The following is a 7,497-nucleotide window of genomic DNA, read 5'->3' as shown; positions in this document are numbered from 1 at the left end:
AATGCACAGGAACGGAGTTCCGGCTGGCTCCTGAGTTGGCCACACCCAGCAGGAACTTGTTAGCATAATAGGCCACACCCAAGAGTAGAAACTCATTAGGATTGGCTACATTAGGGGTGTGTGGCCTAACATGCAAAGGAGTTCCTGCTACAAAAAAAGCTCTGGGTTTTGACAACAAACAAGGTAAACAGAATAAGAAGCAAAAGGTGTGTGTGGCTGGATGACCACACTTCTGGTAACATGGGGGTTCGGCCTAATATGCTAATGAGTTTCTACTCTTGGGTGTGGCCTATTATGCTAATGAGTTCCTGCTGGGCCTTTTCTACAAAAAAGCCCTGGTGCCAGCTATGATAGAAAACCGTTGCTGTCCTCAACCAAAAGCCTGGCAGAACATTGCAGCCTTACAGGCCCTGTGGAACTGCATTAAGTTCTGCAGAGCCCTGACGGAAGTTGGCAGAGAGTTCCACCAGGTCAGAGCCACGGCTGAGAAGGTACAATTCACATACTGCTGTTCTCATTGAGACTTAAGGTATATTGCATAATTTTTTTAAAAAAATCATGTGCTATTGTAAAGGTAGTTCTGATAAACTGGCATGTTGTGTTTGCAATACCCTAAACGAGATAACTGACCCACCCAAAGTTTCCACCCTTCAAAACAGCCCAACGAGACCTGTGATCATCACATGAATGACTGTAGCCAGATCTCACCTGCTAGTGAAGCACCATAGGCAGTTGTCAACAAAAGCAGATTAAAAGATGTCCAGAGCCAAAGAAGAGACCTGAGCCTCCAGCTGTAGGTCTAATAGCACCTGCACACTACAAAATTGCTCCTTTAAGGAGAGTGCAAGCCCATTCAGAACTGGCTGTCCTCCTTAATTCACAGCTCGTTATATTTCTATGTGCTGTCAAGTTGCTTCAGACTTATGGCAACCCTATGAGTTAAGGACCTCAAAAACATCCTCTCATTAACAGGTCTTGCAAACTGACTGACAGCATGTTAGTCTTGACTGAGATCCAGTCTGTTGACCTTCATTCATTCAATTACTGCCTCAAGCTCTCATTGAGAACATCAACCAACTCATCAGTCTCTGCTGAGAAGGGGAAATGGAATGGCTGTCATCTGCATACTGATGGTATTTTCCTTCAAATCTCTACACAAGCTCCTTCAAGCAGCTAAACAGCATCTGGAAGAGGATAGAGTTTTGTGAAATTCCACAGCACAAATACCACAAAGCCAAGCACCAATTTCATAAACCAATCCACCAGATAAGACTGAAAGCATTGGAATGCTGTCCCCCCCCCCGCTACACCCATCTCAGACAACCAGCCCAAGACGATTCTACGTTCTATGATGTCAAAAGCTGTTGAAAGAGTCTAGGAAAATCAATAGGGTTAATGATCCCATTGTTTATCTATCAGATTGATCACAGAAGTGTTTTATCTGAAAATCATACTGAAGCCCTGTTCACACGAGAGGTTTTGGGCCGGGAGAGGGATGGATCGGGGCCGCAGCAAATGGGTGCGATCCCACAGCAACATCTGGGAATCATGCTGCCCCCGTTCCCAGCCCGTTCCCAATCCGCCCCTCCTGGCCAAACCCCGCAGCAAAAAAGGCCTCATCACTGCCGGCCGTGGGATCGCCGGCGCATCCCCGGCCCCCGGCCGTACTGCGCATGCTCGAGCATGCGCAGTTCAGCGGCCTCCCCCTCCCAAACGTCTCTTCCTCCCCGGCATCTGATCATGCCGGGGAGCAACGGCGCCGCGGCTCAGGGGATCGTGGGATCCCGCCGCGGTGTCTCTTTTTTGGTGTGGCTTTTAAAAGCCGTACTTTGGCTAGTGTTTTCCCCGCCGTGTGGCAGGGACCTAGGTTGGGCATTATCCAAGAATTCCTGAAGTTTCATGGAAAATTCCCCAAAGCAGATATTTGCTTAGGAGGATGATCGTTCTTCTAATCATTTGGGTCCAGGGATGGCTTCTTCAGGAAGGGTTTCATGACTATCTCTTTCAAGTTTGATATATCCTTCAGCAAGATGCCATAAATATAGTTAGCAATGTCGTAATGTCAAAGCTTAACTCAGAAATCTGAGTTTGCTTTGTTATAGTGGCCTTTATTTGCATGGCTTGTTAGTTTCACACTATCAATCTCCTAATTCTCTATTAAAGAGCACACATCTTGGTACAAAGCTTTATCTTCCTAAAAATCCATTGAACGATTCTTCATTATGTTATATTTAGATCACTTATTTTTATTTCTAAACGCATCTCTAAAAAGCATACAATATTAGACATAAGGAACTTAATAGAGGAAAACAGTACACACTTTTTCAGTGTGTTTTTCATCCAGTACCATTGATATGATATGAATAGAAACAATCACAGAAGTACAGAGCAGATCACATAACATGCACTCCCAGAACTATTGGGAACACCAACCATCCTTAAAATTAGAATACAGTGAACCCAGGATTGGCTAGCTGCTACAAATTAAATGCAAAACCATTAATCATGCACACCATGCCACATCTCTGGTAAATGTGGGTGTACATTCAAATTTATTACCATGAGTCATTCCATTAGGGCCAACTAAAATTATCCATGCGTATATTTCCGTAGAGGCTTTGACTGTTAAGTGTATACCTGCCTTTCAGTAGAAAGCTTTCAAATCAGATTAACCACATTCTGTAGAAATAAGGATGCTGAAAGCTTATGCTTTTAGAGTGTTGCCAGCCAACCAATAAAATCCAACAAGATTTTATTTTTAAACACTATATATGTGCTACTTTAAATCAAAAAGGAGTAAAATGCCATGGTGCCACTTTAACCACAAGGGAGAAAGGTCGCATGCCACCCACCGCAAATATAGAGAGGAGGAAGAATGGAAGAAGACGCCGGAGCAGGCCTTGCATTGTGACATTTATTTAGTTATATTCTAGATTTATAAACTGCCCAATCCCTGTGTAACTTTTAACAAAGGTTAAAATCAAATACCACAAGTTAAAATTCATAGATTCAATACATTCAATAAATTCTTTAAATAGATATAAATACATTCAATAAATTCTTAAAATAGACTCAAGATGGCATAATAAAAACCCATTTTGGACCATATTGCTGCGGGGCATGAGGAGGGAAAGATGAAAAAGATGGAAGAACAGGGAAGAGTGCCAGCTATGATGGAAAAACCATTCCTGGCCTCAACCAAAAGCCTGGCGGAACATCTCTGTCTTACAGGCCCTGAGGAATTGCATCAAGTCCTGCAGGGCCCTGGTGGTGTTTGGTGTTGAGTTCCACCAGGTCAGAGCCAGGACCGAAAAGGCCTTGGCTCTGGTCGAGGACAGGCAGACAACTTCATGTGCCTGTGTGCCTGAAGACTTGCAAGACTTGAAGCTTGGATTTAGGGTCTCACAAGGCTTGACACAGATGCAGTCTGGATTTTGCTTTGCCTTCTATTAATTGCCCAACAGGTTCTTGAGGGATGTCCCACTTAATAGTTATTTCCCTGGGTTAACACAGGTCAAGTGCAACTGCTTTTCAAAGTCAATCAAGGGGCTGCAAACCATGACAGGATGGAGAGACAAGAAGGAAAGTAAACAGGGACATAAGTAGGTTATTGTAAAGTGGGGCCAGTAATCAAATACTCAGTTTTAGGGGGGTGGCACTCAGCTCTCTAGGGCAGGGCATATTTACTTAAGAAACACAGCTGTTGAGGTCAAGGGTCTGTAAGAAAGGACAGAGCTAAACCACGGTGGACCCACCTCCCTCTTCTTACAGTTGAACAACCAGATTTTTATAAATTTTTTATTAAATTTCTACCCCGCCCTCCCGCCGAAGCAGCTCAGGGTGGTTTACAAGCAATTTAAAACTAACATTCGGTTAAAACCAACAATTACAAAATATAAAATAGTTCCATAAAATCCCAGCTAATACATCCTATGATAAAGTGCTAGTGCGACACCACCGGTGTAATCGGTTCTTACTGGAACGCCTGGCGAAACAGTTCTGTTTTAACGGCTCTCCGGAACTGCTGGAGGTCCCGTAGAGCTCTAATCTCATGAGGGAGCTCGTTCCACAGCGTTGGCACCACCAGGGCCCTGGTCCTAGTTGCCGCTAACCTAGCGTCCCTAGGCCCAGGGGGGGCCAGACGGTTTTGCGTTCCCGATTGCAATGCTCTTGGCGGAACATCTGGGGACCCGGTCCAGATCTTCCAGGGTAGAGCCAGACTGACCACCCAACAACAGATAGAGCTGGGTGTCATCTGCATATTGAAGACACCCAAGCCCAGGCCTCCGGGCAATCTGGGCAAGAGGGGGCATATAGATGTTAAATAACATTGGAGAAAGCACTGCCCCTTGGGGCACTCCACAAACCAGTGGGTGCCTTCGGGACTGCTTCTCCCCAAGTGCCACCCTTTGTCCCCGACCCTGGAGAAAGGAGACAAGCCATTGCAAGGCCAGCCCCCGAATCCCTACGTCAGCAAGTTGGTGGGCGAGCAGCTGATGATCGACCATGTCGAACACCGCCGACAGATCTAACAACAGCAGCACCGTCGTCCCACCCCGATCCAGATGCCTCCGGAGGTCATCTGTGAGGGCAACCAGTGCTGTCTTTGCTCTGTAACCCGGGCGGAAGCCGGACTGGAAAAGATCCAGCATGGAAGTGTCATCCAGAAAGCTCTGCAACTGTATCGCCACCACCCTCTCTATTAGTATATGAAGATACCAGAAGGTCTGGTTTAACCAAGATGGGGGATACAGGACACACACATTGCTGAGAATCCCCATGGTATAATACAACCTTTAGGGTATACATATCTAGGCTTACCAAGTGGCGGCGGGGGATCCGCATGTCTTCACAGGATCTCTGCCGTGGGGGACAGCGAGACATGTTGCACCCACCGTCGCCAGGATCTGACACTACGTGTGGCTCTGGCAACGGGACTCCAAACAGCCCCGTTGCCAAAGCACACACACATTGCTGAGAATCCCCATTGTAACACGTATGTATAAGCCTATACATAACTCAAGAGAAGAATGTATGTAGCATTTCTCAGTTCCCTCATAAGAGAGACTGGTAATTTATAAAGCCACAACCAAAGGGACGCAACTGCTGCTTTATGCCAATCTACCTGGACAATGCAACAACAGAGGTTATAACAACCCTCTCCTTGGTAGCTAACTGGCTTATTTATGCCATGTTCTACCAATAACAGTACACCTGGCTTAACTCCAGCTATTTTTGCATCTCAGGGAGGGAAGGTGGCATGGTATAGCCTGATTTCACAAGCTAAGCAGGGTCAGTATTTGGAAGGGAGACTACCAAGGAAGACTCTGCAGAGCAGGGCTTTTTTTGTAGAAAAAGCCCAGCAGGAACTCATTACCATAATAGGCCACACCCAACAATAGAAACTCATTAGCATATCCAGCCACACCCACGAGAGCATAGCTCATTAGCATATTAGGCTGCACCCCCATGTTACCAGAAGTATAGTCATCCAGCCACACCCACCTTTTGCTTCTTATTCTGTTTACCTTGTTTGTTGTCAAAACCCAGGGCTTTTTTGGTAGCAGGAACTCCTTTGCATGTTAGGCCACACCCCTAATGTAGCCAATCCGAATGAGTTTCTGCTGTTGGGTGTGGCCTATTATGCTAATGAGTTTCTGCTGGGCGTGGTCAACTTGGGGGCCAGCCGGAACTCTTCCTGTGCGTTCCTGCCCAAAAATAGCCCTGCTGCAGAGGAAGGCAATGGCAAACCACCTCTTCCTCTCACTTGCCTTGAAAGCCCCTTGCTGGGGGTCACCATAAATTGGAGGTGACATGATGGTATATGCACATTGTGGCATCTGCCGTCTCCCCCCCCATCAGAAACTGATTTTCAAAAAAGATGAGCAGCAAAAAGAAGATCAGCAGGTACACAACATGCTAGTCCTAGAGACAAATAAACAGACAGGACTGGAAGTATCGAATTCTATTGAAGCACACAGTCCTGACCCAACCCCCTGCAACAACACAGCAAACAAAGGAAGGAAAGGCTGCTTGCAGGTGTTCTTGTTTCTGGAAGGCCACCTGTGTCTTCAGTGGGGCATGGCAGATATTCAACAGGTACTGCTTTCTTCCACCTCTCTTCTGGAAAACAAGCTAGTGGAATGCCAGCCTGACATAACGTTGCTCCCAGCGGGGCAGAAAGGGAGCAACAAGCCTTCCTCGCTATAGTTTCTCTTGCACGTCGTCAGCTCCCTCTCATATTAAATCGGGCCCTTCTCCTACAAGTTTTTGTGTTTCAAGTCCTCGCCTTCCCCCCCCCCCCCTCCAATTTGGCTCCAGATAACGGAGCTAAACCTCAGCCCCTTTGCCCGAGACAGAGGACGCACAACGCAATGACCGAGACGGGAGGGGACGGGACGAGAAGGGCCCACTGGACTGGAGGGCTGGTTAGCAGCACCTGTTCGAGTGAGAGGCGGCTGGTCGGAGCAGCCAGGCGAGGAGTTCGCCGCTCTGAGGCTGGCCAGCGCTCTCCTCCTCCCTCCTGGGGCACCGGGGGCCCTTCCCCCCCCCCCCCCCCCCCCCGTCCGGAGGGGGAGCCTCGAGACGGTGCGAGCAACTCACCTGCCCGGGCAGAGGAAGCCCCGCTGCTCCTCCGGCCGGCTTCACCTCCTGCCTCCGCCATGTCGCCTCCGCCAGCTCCGCCGCCCCGCCCCGCGGCGCCTCTCCGGCCCTCCCTCGGGCGAACGGAACGTGGCCTGGGCAGGTGAGCGGGAGAAAAGGGCGCGCGCGCTACACAGCGCCAAGCAATCTGGCCGTCGGCGGCGCAGGGCAGGCAGGGAGGAGCGGGTGGCGCTGGTGGCGGGGAAGCTCCCCCTAGTGGACAGGTCGCGGAAGGCCCTGATGCTGTGCTCGGCGGCGCCGGCGGCGGGGCGAAAGGAAGAGTCTTTGATTTCTTGTGGCGTGATTTCTTGTGGCCGGGCAGAGGGAAGATTTTCCCAGCCTGAATAAGCCGGGGTGGGGGTGGGGGAGATTTTTGCCTCTCCTGTAGCATTTGGAACCTGGGACGGCGGCGGGCAGAGTGGCTGTCCTCCTTTGACCTCGTAGATTAACATTCCTATCAAGGTTGGAAGGATGTGTCTCCCCAAACCGTTGACACGTTGGTTTCCTTGACGATGTTGCTCCGTGAACCAGCTCTTTTCACATCTCGTGCTCGCACCCAGCCTCCGCGGAACGGAGCGCTCTCCCCGTCCACCGCCGCCACCCCCTTCCGATTTCCTTATGTTGTGTCAAGCAGACTCCCGCCGTTGTTTACAGAGAACGGGGTGCGGGTGTGTGTGTGTGTAAGTTTGCACGAATGAGTGGCTTCAGTGCCGACCAGCTGTTAGTAATCGCAGGAAGCTTGATCTGAAACCCACAAAACTCTAAAAAGATGGGTTGCGGGCGAATGGATGAGAGCCAAGGAAGAGCAGCGACTGATGCTAAAGCTGCGCCTGGCACCACGGGCAGGGTAAATGA

This window comes from Gekko japonicus, unplaced genomic scaffold (assembly GCF_001447785.1).
Source record: "Gekko japonicus isolate JY-2015 unplaced genomic scaffold, Gekko_japonicus_V1.1 scaffold2191, whole genome shotgun sequence".
NCBI classification, from domain to species: Eukaryota; Metazoa; Chordata; class Lepidosauria; order Squamata; family Gekkonidae; genus Gekko; species Gekko japonicus.
Note: the sequence above shows the minus strand (reverse complement) of the source record.